The following is a 19,538-nucleotide window of genomic DNA, read 5'->3' as shown; positions in this document are numbered from 1 at the left end:
AATCTGTAGCGGGCTTCTCGTCAGTAGAAAAGGGAAATTTCTATTCTAGGTGCTGCACATTTCACTCTGGAGCAGGGAGACTGCTGGCCAGCATGGACTTCTGTGGGTCTGTGTGTTCCTTGGGTAAATGAATTCACAACCCTCAAATAGAGTCTTGGTGTTTTCACCAATCCAGTTTCTGTTAAAGGAAGGTCTCTGAAGGGTCTTCAGAGGGGTCTTCTGGTTCTAGGACTCTAGAGATTGCCTGTTTCCAAAGATGATTTCTGGGTTTCCGTTTTGTTAGTTTGTTAGTTTTACAAATACTTGTTTGGGGAGTTCCCCTTGTGGCTCCGCAGAAATGAATCCAACTAGTATCTATGAGGATGTGGGTTTGCTCAGTGGGTTAGGGATCCGGCGTTGCTGTGAGCTGTGGTAGGTCATAGATGCAGCTCTGATCCTGCATTGCTGTGGCTGTGGTGTAGGCCGCTAGCTCCGATTTGCCCCCTGGCCTGGGAACCTCCATATGCCGCGGGTACAACCCTAAAAAGCAAAAAAAAAAAAAGCAACACCCCAAAACCCCAATAAAACCCCAAATACCGCTCTGCATCTCTGACTTCTTTCCTTGATCATGTTCTTAGGAGCCTTCTGTCTTATGGGCCTGGAGTCTTAGCACAAAGGAAGGCGGGCAGACAGTTGTTTTTTTTTTCTTTTTGCCTTTTTGAGGGCTGCTCCCGTGGCATATGGAGGTTCCCAGGCTAGGGGTTGAATCGGAGCTGTAGCCACCGGCCTACGCCAGAGCCACAGCAACGCGGGATCCAAGCCGAGTCTGTGACCTACACCAGAGCCCACGGCAATGCCGGATCCTTCACCCACTGAGCAAGGCCAGGGATCGAACCCGCAACCTCATGGTTCCTAGTTGGATTCATTAACCACTGAGCCACGACAGGAACTCCAGGCATCTTTTTTTGGTGGCATGCAGTAGCAGATTGATGTGCAATCTCAGTTTCCAGAGCCCAGAGTGAACCTGGTCCCCAGCCGTGAAAGGGCTGTGTCCCAACCACCAGACCACAAGGGAACTCCCCAGGCAGGGTCATCTTACCTGCTGGGTGTCGTTTTGAGGTTCTTTTGGCCACACTGGTAAATAAAGCTTCCAGTCCTTCGTTCCTTGTTGGGGCTCCCCCATCCTCTCTCTCTCTGCCCCTCCCACCGGGTTGCCCAGCTGTTTTTCCCTTTTGTCCACTGTCATGGGCAGGATGCTGCTGTTCACATACGCAGCATCCCTCCACGGGCAGGCTTAGACTTTTGAGGAAACACAGAATTTTTTTTGTGAGGGAGAAAAAGTCTATGAGACCATGGTCAGAATTCATTGCGATGGAAACATATTGATTTAAAAATAAAAGAAAATAATTAGGCCCGGAGAAAACAGCTTCGGAGAGGTTCTCTGGGTAGAAATCTGTGGACTCTGTGATGTGCTGTGTCGGTGGTTGGAATGAAGTTGACTCAGGAGCCTGCCCTGAGGAGCAGAGGGAAGCTGGTCAGCATCACCGCTAGGGGGCGACAGAGGTCACAGCTGCCATATCCTGGGACGGTGGTAAGGCCCCCTTCCCTTCTCAGGGGAGTAGGTGCGAGGGTCAGCCAAGAAAAGGGACCCTGTTCTATAATCTGCTCTACTGAACAAAGCAAGTAAGCTGTTTGGTAACACTACTCAAGGTCACCAAGAAGTAAAGCAACCTAGGAGTTTTTTTTTTTTTTTTTAGGACCACACCCATGGAATATAGAAGTTCCCAGGCGAGGGGTCAAATCGGAGCTACAGATGCTGGCCTACACCACAGCCACAGCAATGCAGGATCTAAGCTGCATCTGTGACCTACACCACAGCTCAGGGCAATGCTGGATCCTTAACCCACTGAGCAAAGCCAGGATTGAACCTGCATCTTCATGGATACTAGTCAGGTTCGTAACCTGCTGAGCCACAATAGGAGCTGTGGGACCTAAGATTAGAAATGGTGCTTTGGACTCTCTAGGAACGTACCAGAAGGGGAGGAGGAGGGTCAGGGCAGGGAGAGAAGGGGGAATTCAGTTTCTGATGCAAGCAAAACAAAAACAAAAAAGAAAGCAACAAATAGATCCATCAATAAATAGGGAAAATACATGAAGCTGTGAGCCAGTATTGGCCACATGAATCTAAAGCTTTCTGACAGCCCAGACTTCGAGCACTGGGTTTTCAGGATGCATGAACTGCTCTGAGCCATAATGGGTTTGCTTCCTCCCTTCTTGCTCTGCCAGCACAATGAGAGGGGGCTTTTCCATAATTGGCCCTTGAAACATTACTGTATCACTTTGTGGCCTCCTTCAGCTTATTTTTAATTACAAGGTCTATTGCGTTGTTAAATGATTAACTCTGCCAATTACTTATCTTGGCATTTTCTTACCCTGGTGAAAACAGCAAGGTCGTGTTAGCTCACTCCAGGTTTTGGTCTGCTACAGCTGAAATTAAGCTGGATCAGTTCAGCACATGTTGGTAGGGCGGGGAACAGCCGAGTTTGTGGAGGGTAAGCCGGTGGAAGCGGTGGAGGGGCTGGGCGGCCCGCACTGGTGCCCGTTCGGGCTGGTCGGGGCCAGGTTGTCTGTAGGAGTGGGACATGCAGTTGCTGCGACGGTGTTTTGCAAACGTGGGCGGCTTCTTCCCCTCACCCTTGAGGAAGGGCCCTGCCCATGGGGCTCCCATGTGCAGAAGCTCTCTTTCTGGTGGTTGACAGCCCCGGGCAGAGTCAGGAAGAGGAGCACGTCCTGTGGCCTCTGCTGATCTGGCCTGGCTCTGCTCTGGCTCCTGGTCCCCTTTCCGCCTTTCTAAGTCCCACTCATCTGAGGTCCATTGTGGACACTTTCTTCCCTCTCTCGGCCCCCACTGCCCTCCGTGGTGCTCACTGGATGACAACACGGGCAACAGTGACAGCGACTAAACAACCGCGGTAACAACGATGAATGTGTATTGAGTGCTTACTGTATACCTGGTGCCTTGCCTGCCATAGACGCTTCACAAACGTCTGCAAGTGCGGGCCGGGGCAGGTCGCGTTGTCATGCTGCCCTCTCTCCAGCAGGGGGTAGTGTGACTACACCATAAAGGGGACCCTTCTTCTCTTCCTGTGTTCTCAGGAAAAGTGACGCTTCAGCGTTTCTGCAGATGCTGGAAGAGGGCTTCTGGCTTTGACAGTGGGTCCAAGGCTCTGACTGACAGTGAGGACAAAAGGCTGCAGAGCTATCACCTCTCGCTCCCCCCAGCCTCGGGCACTTGGGGTCCCTCTGACCCAGTGTCAAGTCATTCTATGTTCGGTCCCCGTCTCCCCTGACTCTGTGCATGAGCTTGGAGAGATGGCTTTGGCCTCTGTTGACGGTGCTAGCTCTGTGGCAGGTACTTGTCACCTTGCCTCCTTAGAGATACACAGATGTTCCCAAAGCAGACAGCCACTTGGCGGGAGCTAGAGACTGGGTGTGCAGATGCCCCACATGCTGTATGCATTCGTGGATGGCACTGCTTTTGAGAGACCTCTTGGCCACGTGGAGCAGTGGTTTCAGGAGGCACACCCCTGTGCTGTGCAGTTTCTCCGGCAGGAGCCTGTGAACAAGTCCCATCTTTCCCACAGCCTGGGAGCCCAAGGTTCCCAGGGTATCACACCCAGAGGGGGAGGGGTGAGGCTGTTGGCAGGGTGTGGTTGTGTCGGCTCCGAGCCCTCTAACTTGGGGAGGACCTTGGTGAGAAGGAAGGGTACAAGCTGGCACCCACTCTGGGCGATTTCTGTCGATGCAGCTCTGGCTATGGTCCGACAGTCTGGGGAACAAGCGGGATATTCCTGGAATTGACCCCATGGATGTTACTGACAACACCAGGGCCCACTCAGGACTCGGAAGGCTGATTCTTTATCTTGGGAGGGATTTTTGTGTCTGGTCCCCAGCAAGGGTAGGCTGGGAGATCTCTGACGACCTCTGCAGAGGAGTTCAGATCCTGGGTCCCTCGGTACCTCCTGCGTCTGAGGCTCCATCTCTGATGAACTTATGGATCGATATTGCTGCCCTGCCTCTTGGCTTCAGAAGTGCTTTTGGTTCAGATGTTCAAAGCAGCCCTGAGTTATCTTTGTAGCCTCTCCAAATTCCTCCCCTGTTCTCTAGGCCCCTGTGAAAAGAAAATGCTAATCTATCAGCCACTGCTAACCCCACCCCCAACCACCTGCCTGCTGGCAGCCAGAGGGAAGAGAGCCATCGCAAGTGTTGAAACTGGAGTTCCCTTGGTGGCACAGTGGTTAATGAATCCGACTAGGAACCATGAGGTTGCGGGTTTGATTCCTGGCCTTGCTCAGTGGGTTAAGGATTCGGCGTTGCTGTGAGCTGTGGTCTAGGTCGCAGACGTGGCTCGGATCCCACGTTGCTGTGGCTCTGGCGTAGGCCAGCGGCTACAGCTCTGATTCGACCACTAGCCTGGGAACCTCCATATGCCATGGGAGTGGTCCTAGAAAAGGCAAAGACAAAAAGACAAAAAAAAAAAAAAAAAAAAAAGAAAGTGTTGAAACTGAAAAGTGTCTGCGTGTCCAAGGCCATGGCCACATTCGGGGCCTCTTGCTCCCCATCGCCAGGCCTCACCCCAACGGCCCTTTGCTGTGGAAGGCCTCAAATTCAAGGCCTCAAGTTCAAGGACGCTGTGTCTGTGTGTGCAGGCTCACCCCGAGTCCATTTTGAGAGATTTGCCTTTCAATACCCGAGTGATAGCCAAGGAGGACACGTGCCCCAGTGCCTCACCTGGGACCTGGTACATCAGTTGGGGGCATTTGTGTACTCCTGTTTAAAATAATAATAATAGGAGTTCCCATCGTGGCTTAGCGGAATGGAATCCGACTAGGAACCATGAGGTTGTGGGTTCGATCCCTGGCCTTGCTCAGGGGGTGAAGGATCCGGCGTTGCTGTGAGCTGGTGTGTAGGTCGCAGACGTGGCTCGGATCTGGCATGGCTGTGGCTGTGGCGTAGGTCGGCGGCTAAGGATCCAGTTTGACCCCTAGCCTGGGAACCTCCATATGCCAGGAGTGTGCCCTAAAAAAAAAAAAAAAAAAAAAAGAAAAAAGAAAAAAAAGAATGATGATAATAATAGTGATAATAATGATAGGTAGCAGTTTTGAGGTCTCCTCTTTCTCATTGGCTAGCTTCTTCTTAGGGATTACCTGATTTCATTTCTACAGGATTTTTTTTTTTTTTTTTTTTTTGTCATTTTGCCATTTCTTGGGCTGCTCCTGCGGCATATGGAGGTTACCAGGCTAGGGGTCCAATTGGAGCTGTAGCCACCGGCCTACACCAGAGCCACAGCAATGCGGGAGCCGAGCCATGTCTGCAACCTACACCACAGCTCACGGCAACACCGGATCCTTAACCCAGTGAGCAAGGCCAGGGATCCAACCTGTAGCCTTATGGTTCCTAGTTGGATTTGTTAACCACTGCGCCACAACGGGAACTCCCTCTACAGGATCTTTATGATGTAACTGCTATGTGTAGGATAATGCGTATGGTATTATACACATATTTTACGTACTATTTATAACGTTCCCATTATATGAGGTAGCATCGGAGGTGGGGAGAGGTTAAATTGAAGGTCTCTCAGGGGCTATGAGGCTGAAACTTGGGGAAGGGGCTCAGAGGAGGCTGGCTGGGGAGCAGGAGACGTGTTTCAGGGCTCTCACGCCCCCAGCTCCTTGTAGCCTCCTGACCTGGAGGGAGTGGGGCTTGGGCCAGGCAGCGTGCCCTCCCCCTGCCCAGTCCTAGGGACGGGGAGGAACGACTGTGTCCTTCAGGCTTGAGATGGGAGTTCTACTCATGGTGCCCTGATGGCTGGGTTGACTCCTGGGAATTCAGGGGGATGGCGGGGAAAATGTCTAGCATGAGAATCAAACTGAGGCCAGCAAAGTTGCGGGGCTTTTTTTGCTCAAGTCTGTAGTGGGCTTTTCTGGCTCCCTAGCACCGGCCCCAAGACCACACTAGCCCCCGAGTTCAGACTCTGAATGTCTCTGTCTGAGAAAACAGTTCGGTGAGGTCAGAAGCCAAGAGGTCAATTAAGAAAATGTGATTTGAAGTTCCCACTGTGGCTCAGCAGGTTAAGAACCCGACCTAGGGAGTTCCCATCGTGGCGCAGCAGAAACAGATCTGACTAGGAACCATGAGGTTGTGGGTTCAATCCCTGGCCTCACTCAGTGGGTTTAGGATCTGGAGTTGCTGGGGGCTGTGGTGTAGGCCAGCAACCGTGGCTCCGATTCAACCCCTAGCCTGGGAACCTCTATATGCTGCAAGTGTGGTCCTAAAAAAGCAAGCAAGCAAGCAAGCAAACAAAAAAACCTGACATAGCCTTTGTGAGGATGCAGGTTTGATCCCTGGCCTTGTTCTGTGGGCTAAGCAGCTGGCATTGGCTCAAGCTGTGGCGTAGGTCACAGATGTGGCTTGGATCCAGCATTACCGTGGCTCTGGGGTAGGCCTGTAGCTGCAGCTCCGATTTGACCCCTAGCCTGGGAACTTCCATGTGCTGCAGGTGTGGCCCTAAAATGAAGAAAAGTGAAAGAAAATGTAATTTAAAATATATTGGGTTAGTCCGTATTTTTCAAATGGCTCAAACATGTGCATGAGAAATTAATTCAAGCAGTGCAAAATGCTGAAAACCGAGTCTCCGCCCACCTTTGTCCCCCGTTCCTCTGCTCTGTACCATCGCTGTTCTTGCGAATCCTTCCAGAGACAATTCATGCATGTGTAATCATCTCTGCAAATGTGACAGGTTGTTGAAAGGGGTTCCCTGTCTACGTTTCATCTGAGACCCCAAACCTAGGAAGTCTCGTAAGAGAGGGCTCCGCAGAGTATTTGCAGGACGGTCACTTGGATGTGACCCCCGGAGTTGGGGCGCTGGTGTCTGGTAGATACTTGAAGAGTCTAAATATGAGATAGAGTGAAGCGGACAGGACAGGATGGGGGAGAGAGGTGTGAAGAGCATTTGGAGCCAACGGTGCTTTTTACCAAAAGCAGGGCCATTGATACATATTTTCTTGGAGACCAGGTATGGGCACCAGGGCAAGAGGCTGGTCTATAAAGCTAAGTCAGAAGTTCCCTGATGCGTCAGTGGGTTAAGGATCCAGCATTGACACTGCTATGGCTTGGGTCACTGCTCTGTTGCAGTTTGGTCCCTGGTCTAGGTACTTTTGCATGCCACGGGCATAGCCAAAAAAAAAAAAGAAAAGAAAAGAAGAAAAAGACCAGAAGGGAAGAAGGCAAACCACTAAAGACAGACCTCCAGATTCCTGTAGATGGAGGGAGGGAGGAAATCAGCAGTCAGCCACTGGAGAAAGCGAGCAAATATGCTCAAGGTGGTCTCTAAAGATCCCACCCACCATTCATGAGAGGAAGGTTAAGTCTAGAGAAAACCAGCTTTCAATGCCAGTTGTGACCAGAGAAAGCCATGGCCAGATGACACTGATTTTTTTGTTGTTGTTGTCTTTTTAGGGCTTCACCCGTGGCATAGGGAGGTTCCCAGGCTAGGGGTCCAATCGGAGCAATAGCTGCCAGCCTACACCACAGCCACAGCCACGCCAGATCCAAGCCATGTCTGTGACCTACACCACAGGTCGTGGCAACGCCGGATCCTTAACCCACTGAGCAAGGCCAGGGGTCAAACCCGCAACCTCATGGTTCCTAGTCGGATTTGTTTCTCTGTGTCACGACGGAAATTCCCCAGATGACACTGGTGACAGTCAAATATCCTCCTCCTTCCTCTTCCATGCGTATTCAGTGTGGTAATCTGAAGCTTTTGTTCTTGGACGTTTGTGTTGGTAGCTGCTCTATCGCGATGCCCCCAGAGACGAGGAGTAGTGAGCCACACACTCGAGTATTACTTGGTCTCCATAAGACGAAGAATTAGATCCAGTGGCCAGAGGCTAAACTGCAGTCTCTGCAATGGTCACTCCTGCAGTTTGTCATCCCTAGGTCTGTCCACATACCCGAAACCACACAATGAAGGCGGTTCCTGGCCCTCTGGAGGAGGAAACCTACAACAGTGCCACAGATACATTCAAGTGTGACCCAGAAACCGGCTCCCAGGCCTTCCCCAAGGGGATCCATAGTCGTTTACCGGGGAGACTGTAGACCAAGAAGATATACAGTCCTTCTGGGGGCACCTGGACACTGAATCTTTTTTTTTTTTTTTTGACTTTTAGGGCCACACCTGCAGCATATGGAGGTTCCCAGGCTAAGGGTCTAATCAGACCTACACCACAGCTCACAGCAATGCCGGATCTTTAACCCACTGAGCAAGGCCAGGGATTGAACCCGAATCCTCATGGATGCTAGTCAGATTTGTTCACCACTGAGCCATAGTGGGAACTCCTAACTTTTATATTGGAGTATAGTTGATTTATAATGGGCTCATTTCAGGTGTACAGCAAGGCGATTTAGTTGTACATATATCTGTTCATTTTCAGATTCTTTCCCCATGTATATGGGTTATTACAAAATATTGAGTAAGGTTCCCTGTGATATACAGTAGGTCTCTGTTGGTTACCTATTTTGTATGTAGTCGTGTGTATGTATTAATCCCAAACTCCTAATTTACCCCCCCCTCGCCTTTCCCCTTTGGTAACCACTGGTTTGTTTTTGAAGTCCGTGAATCTGTTTCTGTTTTACAAGTAAATTCATTTGTATCACTTTTTTTTTTTTTTTTGGTCTTTTTGCTATTTCTTGGGCCGCTTCCGAGGCATATGGAGGTTCCCAGGCTAGGGGTCGAATCGGAGCTGTAGCCACCGGCCTACGCCAGAGCCACAGCAACGCGGGATCCGAGCCGCGTCTGCAACCTACACCACAGCTCACGGCAACGCCGGATCGTCAACCCACTGAGCAAGGGCAGGGACCGAACCCTCAACCTCATGGTTCCTAGTTGGATTTGTTAACCACTGCGCCACGACGGGAACTCCTGTATCACTTTTTTAAGATTCTACATATGTGATAGCATGTGATATTTGTCTTTCTATGCAAGGAAAAAGTTTATTTTATTTTTTTAATAATGATTTTTATTTTTTCTATTATAGCTGATTTACAGTGTTCTGTCAATTTTCTACAGCAAAGTGACCCAGTCACACATACAAGTATACATTCTTTTTCTTACATTATCCTGTCATGCTCCATCACAAGTGGCTAGTTATAGTTCTCAGTGCTATACAGCAGGGTCTCATTGCTTATCCATTGCAAAGGCAATAGTTTGCATCTATTAACCCCAGATTCCCAGTCCATCCCACTCCCTCCCCCTCCCCCTTGGCAACCACAAGTCTGTTCTCCAAGTCCATAAGTTTCTTTTCTGTGGAAAAGTTCATTTGTGCCGTATATTAGATTCCAGATATGTGATACCATATAGTATTTGGCTTTCTCTTTCAGACTTACCTCACTTAGTGTGAGAGTCTCTGGTTCCATCCATGTCGCTGCACGTGGCATTATTTTGTTCTTTTTTATGGCTGAGTAGTATTCCATTGTGTGTGTGTGTGTGTGCATGTGTGTATGCAAGGAAAAATTTGTGATGGTCAGGTGATAAATGGGGTTTTGGACAGTCTTTACCTCATGGTAAAGAGGGTCCATGGGGCCTCCTCTGTGATGTTTCCCTGGGCTCTACATGTGTAACTGGCATGGACATACTCTGCACTTGGTAGAATCATCGCCTTAGTTCCTGGACCCGTGAAGTGGGAATTAACACAGAAATTCCTCCTCCTCCAAGGACAATAAGCCAAAAGCAGTGCTGCATCCTTGGTAGGGGTAGAGGGGAGAGGAAGGATTTCAGAGATGATTAGCATCAAAAGTTAATAAGGGAGTGATTTCTCTCACAGGCCCGTTTAACTCATGTATTTGGCCTGTGTGGGAAGGTGGTGAGGGGGCAGAATCTTGGAAGATGACTGTGCATTATCATAAGCCTAAGTCAGTTGGTAATTCTAATTGCAGCCGCAGTTCTAGTCGCAGTATCTTTATCAGAACAAATCAGCACAGCCCCTGGCACCTAGTGTGCATGTTTTTTTTTTTTTTTGTCTTTCTGTCTTTTCTAGGACCGTACCCGCAGCATGTGGAGGTTCCCAGGCTAGGGGTCTAATCAGAGCTGTACCCACCAGCCTACACCAGAGCCACAGCACTGCCAGATCTGAGCCGCATCTGTGACCCACAGTACAGCTCACGGCAACGCCGGATCTTTAACCCACTGAAAGAGGCCAGGGATCAAACCCGCAACCTCATGGTTCCTAGTTGGATTTGTTAACCACTGAGCCATGACAGGAACTCCTAGTGTGCATGTTTTTGATCTGACAAATACTTTTGATTTCGTGGGTCAGGTGCACTGTTGACAGGGTACCTTTCTCGTATCATCCCAGGGTTATGTCATTTTTCCTGTATTTGCCATAATATAGATGCTAGAGGTCTTGATCACCTTAGGATTCCACAGGACACAGCAGATACACTGCAGTGATGACAGCTTGCTGATTGGACCAGATACGTGGTAGTACTTAATATCTTTGAAAGACATATACAAGCCAGAGGGTGAGAGATTAGCCCCCTGAAAATTCCTGGAAGTCTTTTAGAGTCCAGTGATTTGGAGAACATGGAGATTTGCCCTCCAGAGTGAAAGAAAATTTGCTACATCCTGCACCCCTTGCCTTTAAAGAGACACAATGCTTGGGGGCCTCGTTGGGTCTTGGAAGCAATATAGCCACCATTCGAGTGTGCTGCTCTGACCTGTTTATGAATTGACAGGCTTATAGCTTTGCAAAGAGCCCAAAGTGAGAGAAAACTCTGCAGGAATCCAGGGCAGCAGCACAGATGCTCTGAGACGGAGTTTTAGGATCTAGCAAGTGTCTAGGGATACTGCGTGAAGGCACCAGTAAACCCTAAGAGGAAAATCAGGGCAGAGATCCTTGGACTTCTGAGGAAAAACCATGCTCTTTTATACAAAGAACTAGTCTCCATTTGAGAAACAGCTCCTGGCTTCCTACAGGCCCCTGCACACTAAATTCCTGATTTCAGGGAAGAAGCAACCCGAACTACCCAGCATGCACCGGGTCTCATGTGAGCGCAGCCATAGGATGGGCTTTCAGAGCAGCACTCCCTCAAGTGGAAGCTTCGGCTAAAGGAACTAGTGAGTACAAGTAAGATGCAAGGGGCTTAAGCAGATGCTTATTGCACGGACTCCTCTCCCTCAATCCATGCTTACGGCCATATGGGTGTGTTGCTATAACTACTTGAGTGAGAGGAACAAAAATGAGCCTGGGTTACAAAAGATTTTGCAGGATAAGCTCTGGAAGGTTCTGGAAGAGGGTTGATAGGGCGGAAACAGAAGAGTGGTGAAGAGGAATCCTCCAAGGGGACAGAGATCTAAGAGTCACCTGTGGTTGTCCATTTTCTCCGGGTGCAGCGCTGGCCACAAGCGTGACTCTGCTGTAACTCATGGGCAATGGCTCATAGCTTGACTGGATGGTCAGGAGCTTGGAAAGAAGAGGATCAGAAATTGGCAGAGGCCAGGATGAGCTGTAGATACACCTGTCAGGAAGGATGTGAAGGTGAGGTATCCCATGTGAATTCTCACCAAATCACATCCACTGCTCAGGAGGGGTTAGTGAACAGGCGGACATGGTTGCTTTCTTTATTCTTTTCTTTTTTCTTTTCTTTTCCTTTATTTTCTTTTCTGTCCTTTCCTTTCCTTTTGCTTTTTAGGGCCACACCCACAGCATATGGAAGTTCCCAGGCTAGTGAATTGGGGCTATAGCTGCTGGCCTATGCCACAGCCACAGCAACACGAGATCTGAGCCGCATCTGAGATCTACAGGACAGCTCACAGCAATGTCGGATCATTAACCCACCGAGCGAGGCCAGGGATCAAACCCACATCCTCATGGATGCTGGTCACATTCGTTTCTGCTGAGCCACGACAGGAATTCCCATGACTTTTTTTTTTTTCCAGATTAGTGATCCTTAATCCTGAATGTACACTAGAAATATTTAAGAGCTTAAAATTTTTTTTCAAAATTTTTTTTAAATTTTAAGATTTTAATTTTTTTGTAATAGCTGATTTACTATGTTCTGTCAATTTCTGCAGTACAGCAAAGTGACCCAGTCATGTATGTATATATATATATGTGTGTGTGTGTGTGTGCGCGCGTGTATACACACATTCTTTTTCTCACATTATCCATCATGGTCCATCACACGTGACTAGGTATGGTTCCCTGAGCTATACGGCAGGACCTCATTGCTTATCCACTCCAAATGCAATCATTTGCATCTGCTAATTGCAAATGGTCAGTCCCTCCCACTCCCTCCCCCTCCCTTGGCAACCACAAGTCTCTTCTCCATGGGCCTGGTGACCCTGTACAGTCAGTGAACTTCTTTCCCCAGTGATCCCAGGGCTTGCTCAAAGGGCCCGCGAACAAAGAACCCAAGGTGGAAGGAATGGAGGCTACACCTGGGCTTGGAGTTCCCTTGTGGTGCAGTAGGCTAAGGATCTGGCGTGGTCACTGCTGCAGCTTGGAGCACCGTGGTGGCACGGGTTTGATCCCTTGGCCCAGAATCATCTACATGCCACGGGTGAGGTGAAATAAAATAAAGACAACCCTGGCCTTGCCGGGTGCTTGTCTTGGCAGCCGTGGAGACCAATGCCGAGCCCCTGCTCTGGCGCCACTGGGTGGCATATTGGACCGCTTCCATCATGGAGGGGAGAGCAGTTTGGCCCCTCTGGAATAGTCAGGTATTCAGTATGTGGTTTTGCTTTCCCTTCGTGCTGCCGGCCCCACCCGTGATGGGCACATAGAGGCCTTATTCATGTGAACGTACCCGGATGACATTGCTTCTGACTAAGGAACACATTTCATTGTAAAAGCAGCACAGCAAGGGGGACGTGCCTGTGGAATTCGCTGGTCTCACCAGGTCACCCGCTGTCCAGAGGAAGCTGCCAGCACGTAGGTTGAAACATGTGAAATGGCCTGTATTCAGCCGTTTTTGAGTGGAGCTCCTGGTGTGGCTCAGCCCTAACAAACCCGATTAGGATCCATGAGGATGCGGGTTCCATCTCTGGCCTCGCGCAGTGGGTGGAGGACCTGGCTTGTTGAGAGCTGTGGTGTAGGTCACAGATGTGGCTTGGATCCTGAGCTGCTGGGGCTGTGGTGGAGGCTGGCAGCTGCAGCTCTGATGGGCCCGTTGGCCTGGGAACCTCCATATGCCACGGGTACGGCCCTAAAAAGCAATGGTAATAACAAAAGACGCTTGTTTTTGACTTAAAAAATCAGCAGTTTCAATGGTTCAACTCCATGTAACAGTGGAAGGGCCTATTGAAGATTCATGTGTGGTCCCAGCTGGGAGATAGACAGCATTCCAAAGGACTGGGATGCTATCTTAGATGATGCAGCTGCCACTTTGAAGCAAGGACCCGTTCTGGGGCTGTTCCCCCTCTAGCCAGAATACAGGGATCTGGGGCTCAAGCGAGTGAACGTTGGAGTAACACGCTTCACTGCTATTCCCTGTAACCCACTCGGATGATTTCTGCTTCGTGGCCCTACAACTTTGTGCTCAGCTTGTTTGGAAGTCTTGATTTCCAAGGGAGAAAGTCTTCCACCAGGAAACACAGCACCCACACAGTGCAATTGGAAATCGAGGCTGCCACCTGGCCACTCTGGGCGCCTCATGGCACAGAGCCAACAGGCAAAGAAAGGGTAAATTGACCTTACTGGTTGGGATGGTTGATCCCAATTACCAGTCCATTCATGGTTTTGCCTAAGTTGAGTTTGGGCTGGTTTTCTGTCCCTTGTACAAAGCTATCCAATGGCTGCCCAATCAGTACTGAATTATGGGTTAGCTTCTCTCCTGCTTCTTTGGCTTGTTCCACGGTCGGGTCACAGAATAGCACAGAGAGTTGATGTCTTGTCTCTGGGTGGGAGCTTCCCGGCTCGATGGCACCTGGAGATGCAGCGTCCACTCCAGTGGGATGAGAGGGCATGCAAGCTGGATAGGGCAGCAGAGAACAGAACCAAACTTGAGCTTGTCATTTAAAACATGAGAAAGGAATAAAAAAAAGGGTGGGGGCAATTTCACAGATCTCAGTTTGTGTTTAATTCCTTCTTCTAAACTCTCCCCGGGGCCTCTGGAAGCTTCTGCAGTACAAAGCTTGGAATGGCTTCTTTATTTCCCACCTTTGGCAAGGGAGAGCTTAAGGTCTGAGCGCTCTAAGCAAAGTTGCTTTTGTCCCGTTCCTTCTGTTATAAGGTCCACTGATGCCTATTTAATGGGTTGGAAATGAGGTCCCAGGTGCCTCCATCAGGGCTTGGAGAATCGTGTCTAGTGGTACAACGTTCTCTCCAAATTAATGCACCTCATGGTAAGGCGGCTAAATAAACTCGTTTGGAGAGCTAACCCGCGTCCTCATTGTCAACCTAACAGCATTCATGGTGTGTGCGCTTAGAATAATGCCTTTTCTCCAAGCCAAATGGGAAGCTGCTCTAATGCATTTCCTTGAATTTGGCCCGTCAGTATTGTAAATTACCTTGCTTAATGGGCTTGAGGATTCTGTTATCTATTCAGAAACTCCGGAGCTCTCAGAGAACCAAATCGAGGGCCTTAGTCCCCAGGAAGGGAAGGCAGGCTTAGAAGATTTACGGCTCCGTGACCATCATTATTGATGTCTGTTGTGTTGTGCAAACAACTTGCCAGTGGAATAAGTGCTTATGATGAGGCCACGGGCGCTTTTTTTTTGGATAAGTCGCCCTGAAATAATGACTATGAGGGCCCATAAATCCCCTCCGGAAATCAACATGCCAGGAGGGTATTTGGCAATGATTTCCCTTCCTACCCCCACCCCAGTGGCACATGGGCACCCTGCCCAGGTCCTCAGCAACCTCAGGTCATGTACCAACAGTGGCTAAAATATGTCACAATCACCACCACCACCACCACCACTGGAGCTCACATGCGTAGAGCACTTTACAGTGGAAAGAGGGCTTCGCAGGCTGTGTTTCACCTGCTAAGATATGCAGACAGTGGCCCAGAGAGGTCGGCCAGGAGTGAGAGCCAGCAACAGAGTGGAACCTGGGCCTCCTGACTCATGTCTACTGTCTTTGCTTCCTGCCACCGGGCTGGTTAACTTAATTTAATTTTTATCCCCCAGCTTCTCTAGTTCTTTATTATTATTATCATTGAAGTATAGTTCATTTTTTTTTCTTATGCTAATTTTATTTTACTTTCATTTATAATGATTTTTATTTTTTCAATTATAGCTGGTTTACGGTGATCTGTCCATTTTCTACTGTGCAGCATGGTGACCCAGTTACACATACATGTATACATTCTTTTTTCTCACATTATCATTCTCCGTCCTGAGGGACTAGATATAGTTCCCTGTGCTACACAGCAGGATCTCATTGCTTATCCACCAAAGGCAATAGTTTGCATCTATTAACCCCAAATTCCCAATCCCTTCCACTCCCTCCCTCTCCTCTTTGGTAACCACAAGTCTGTTCTTCATGTCCATGATTTTCTTTTCTAATATATGGTTCATTTGTGCCATATATTAGATTTCAGATATAACTTATATCATATGGTATTTGTCTTTCTCTTTCTGACTTCCTTCACTCAGTATGAGAGTCTCTAGTTCCATCCATGTTGCTGCAAATGGCATGATTTTGTTCCTTTTTATGGCTGAGTAGTATTCCATTATGTGTATATATATATATATGTGTGTGTGTGTGTGTGTGTGTGTGTGTATATACACACACACACCACATCTTAATCCAATCATCTGTTGATGGACAAATGGGTTGTTTCCATGTCTTGGCTATTGTGAATAGTGCTGCAATGAACATGCGGGGTGCATGTGTCTCTTTTAAGTAGAGTTTTGTCCAGCTGTATGCCCAAGAGTGGGATTGCGGGGTCATATGGTAGTTTTGTGTATAGTTTTCTAAGGTTCCCCCATACTGTTCTCCATAGTGGTTGTACCAGCTTACATTCCCACCAAGAGTGCTGGGGGTTCCCTTTTCTCCACTCCCTTTCCAGCATTTGTTATTTGTGGACTTGTTAATGATGGCCATTCTGACTGGTGTGAGGTGGTACCTCTGGGCTGGTTAATTTTATGTGTTGACTTGACTGACCTTGGGGCCCAGGTACTGGGTCATATGTTGCATTATTGTGGGTGTTTCTGTGAAGGTGTGTTTGGAGAAGATGAACATTCGAATTTGTAGACTGGGCAAGGCAGCTGGCTCTCCCCAGTGTGCATGGCCTCAGCCAACCTGTGGCTAAACTGACTAGAACAAAAGCCTGTCTCTTGAGTAAGAGAATTTCCTGCCTGATGACCTTTGAACCAGGACATTGGATTTTGAGCTTGCCAGCCTCCATAATTGTGTGAGCCAATTCCTTCTAATCAGCCTTTGTGTGTGGGTGATCTATAAATACCTCCTACTGGTCCTGCTTCTTTCTCCTCACGTAGTTGCTTGACTTGCCCTGAGCACTGGTCCCTGAGCTGAGGTCCAGGCCTGAGCTGGGGCTGCAAAAGAGCTTAAACTGGTTGTGAAGTTAAAGATAAACAAACAAACAAACAAACAAACAAAACACTGACACAACACTGTAAACCATCTGTGAAGGAAAACATATAAATCATTAAAAAAAATAAAAAAATAGGAATTCCCATTGTAGCTCAGTGGAAACCAATCTGACTGGCATCCATGAGGACGCAGGTTCGATCCCTGGCCTCTCTCAGTGGGTTAAGGATCCGGCATTGCCTTGAGCTGCAGTGTAAGTCACAAACATGGCTCGGATTCTGCGTTGCTGTGGCTGTGGTGTCGGCCAGCGGCTATAGCTCCAGTTCAACCCCTAGCCTGGTATTGAATATGCTGCAGGTGTGGCCCCAAAAAGACCAAACAAACAAAAAAAAATTAAATGTTAAAAAGCATTTTAAAAATATTTATTTTTAATGGTGCTAAAATATATATAATGTAAAATTTACCATTTTGACCATCGATAAATGTACAGTTGACTCGTGTTAAGTATATTCCCGTGGTCGTGTCAAGTTCTGATTTAAACCAGGCTAGACAGGACTTTTCAATCTCAGAAGATGAGATGCGATCATCCTTTTGGCGGGAAGTGACCCCCAAGGTTATGGGATTTGCCCGCGATGGCTCCAAGCTGCAGGAATGGAGATGTGGTGGAGGGTGTTTGGAGGCAGGGATGAGAGGAAAATAAACAATAAAGCTCCCGGCCCTTTGCCTCTGTGGAGCAGAGACCTGCTCTGCAGCAGGAACAGAGCCAGCTGCGGTGCCCTGAGAGCATCAAGGCCAAGGAGGCTGGGAGGAGGGGCCTCTGAGCCGAAGGTTGAGGGGTGGCGGGGTTGGAACCATTGAAGATGGGAGGGGATGAGGCGGGTATGAGGCAGAGAGCAGTGAGGGCGAAGGCCAGCCCCAGCGGGCACACCAGCCTCCCCGCAGCCAGGAAGGCTGTCCTGTGTCACTGGGCCATGTCCACTGTGGTGACCATACCTGTTCCCAGCAGCCTCTGCAGCCCGGGCTGCCAGTGGCTCTGACTGGAGGAGCAACCCCAAGTCCCCTTGAGCGTCCACCCCATGCCTGAGAAGCAGTATTTTCCAAATAGCCATGTTGGCACAGCCTTAAATATGGCACCTCTGGGAGCTTCCTTACCCAGCGGCAGAGCTGAAAGTAAGTACCGGCTGGGGGGGCTGCTCATGGGGCTGACGGTACAGGGACGGGCAGAGGGTCTAAAGTGTGGCAGAGAGCCCTGGCTCCACATAGCCTCCCCCCTACTCCTCCCACCACCACCCCCTTATAACCAGCAGGCCTGGCCTGAAGGAGCAGGTCCGGAGCCTCTGGGAGCAGCCTTCGGCTACACAGAGGGAAGTCCCACCCCAGTGCCCTCTCGTGGCCCTACTCCGTACTCTGTCCCTCGTCTGATCAGACCTCTGGGCCCTCTGTCCTCACTGGCTTCTTCTCGGACACCATGAGCTGGCCGAGGCCACAGCTGGGGCCTCTAGGGGAGCATCCAGCTTCCAGGGTCAATCCAGGGACCCTGCTCAGAGGAGTCCCCCTGAGCAAGGCGCTTGAGTGGGCCACACACATCCCAGGGCTGGGGGTTCTGGCCCCACCTGCTGTCAGTGACTCCCACTCTGCTTTTCACCCTGGGACCCCAGGTGCCCTCTTTTGGGACCTCAGAGGCACCAAGCCCTGGCTCCACGTGGCACTCCTCTCCGAGCACAGGGCACCTAAGAGCCCCTTCACACCCCGACCTCAACTCTGCAGGTGGGCTTTCCCTGACCACTGCCCCCCTGCCCTGGTGGGACAGTGGCCCCGGTGCACACTCTTGAGCACTGTGTCTTTCTTAAGAACCTCACGTTCTAATAGTTATCGTGCCCTCATGGTGCCGTTCTTGGCTGACTGGCACCTTTACAAGATGGCGAGCTCCATGAGGACAGGGGCAGTGTCTGGCTTGTTTCTCCCTGTATCCCGAGCCCCGTGCCCAGGGCTGGGCATGCAGTGGGTAGGCAGTGAGGGTGCCATGAAAGAAAGAAGGACCATCCCGCAGAAGCCACACCTCTCTGGGACCAGAAGCACCCACACCCCAACAGCTGAGACCTCCCTCCTGCTCCCTGGAAACATCTGGTAACCTCAGCACCTGAATCTGGTGGAAGGAGGTCAGAGGGTCAGCCGTGGCCTCTCCGAGACCAGAGCAGGGAACATGGGGCTGAGGTCTTTGGCCACTAGAGTATGATGGCCACAGGGATGATGGAGGCACAGTGGTTCATGGTCAGTGCCATTGTGCCAGCCATCTCCAGCGGTCCAGGGGGCACAGGGAGACCACCCTATACCTATGAGGCAGACTGGGGAGAGGTGAGGGCTCTGGGGGAGGGGTGCCTGCACAATGTAGGCTGCCGGGCTTCAGGAGGGGGGTGCACAAGGCTCCGGGCTGTGTCAGGAGACAGAGATGAGGCCATGAGGAAAACATGGGGGGTTGGCCTCAGTTCTCACATGCGGAGCCTTTGCCGACGAGTCCAAGCTTTGCTGCCCATGATGGCAGAGTGATGACACGGTCATATAGATCCTTGGCTGGAGGGCTGGAAATCGGGCACCCCTGGGCAAACCATGGCCCACCAAGTTCCCCGGGGCAAGGCAGAGGACTGGCCAGCAGGGAGCAGCTGGTGCTGCCAGGGCCCTAGGTCTCCATGTCTTGCGGGGCTCCGAGGTCTGAGGGGAGGAGAGGGGAGACACAGGGAGGGGATGAGAAGGAAACGGGTGGGAGATGCCTTGGCCTCATGGTCACACATATGGCCCCAGTGCTCCCTCTGGGGGTGCAGGGCCCAGCCTGGGCCAGAGCCTTTTGGCCTAAGTCTCACATTCACAACCATCTCTTCCCATGTAGACATTAGGAATTAGGTTTTTTGGTTTTTTTTGGTCTTTTTGTATTTTCTAGGGTTGCTTCCGTGGCATATGGGGGTTCCCAGGCTAGGGGTCCAATCGGAGCTATAGCCACTGGCCTATACC

At 50.0% G+C, this 19,538-nt stretch overlaps 1 long non-coding RNA gene across 2 annotated transcripts in view; it reads left to right on the top strand.

Annotated features, from left to right (window-relative positions):
• Positions 1–19,538, top strand: part of LOC110259480 — a 181,146-nt gene that overhangs the window by 17,773 nt on the left and 143,835 nt on the right. The gene's annotated exons all lie outside the window — the stretch shown is intronic.

This window comes from Sus scrofa, chromosome 2 (assembly GCF_000003025.6).
Source record: "Sus scrofa isolate TJ Tabasco breed Duroc chromosome 2, Sscrofa11.1, whole genome shotgun sequence".
Classification (NCBI taxonomy): domain Eukaryota; kingdom Metazoa; phylum Chordata; class Mammalia; order Artiodactyla; family Suidae; genus Sus; species Sus scrofa.
The sequence above is the reverse complement of the archived record's forward strand: the minus strand, read 5'-3'. Positions and strand labels throughout refer to the sequence as shown.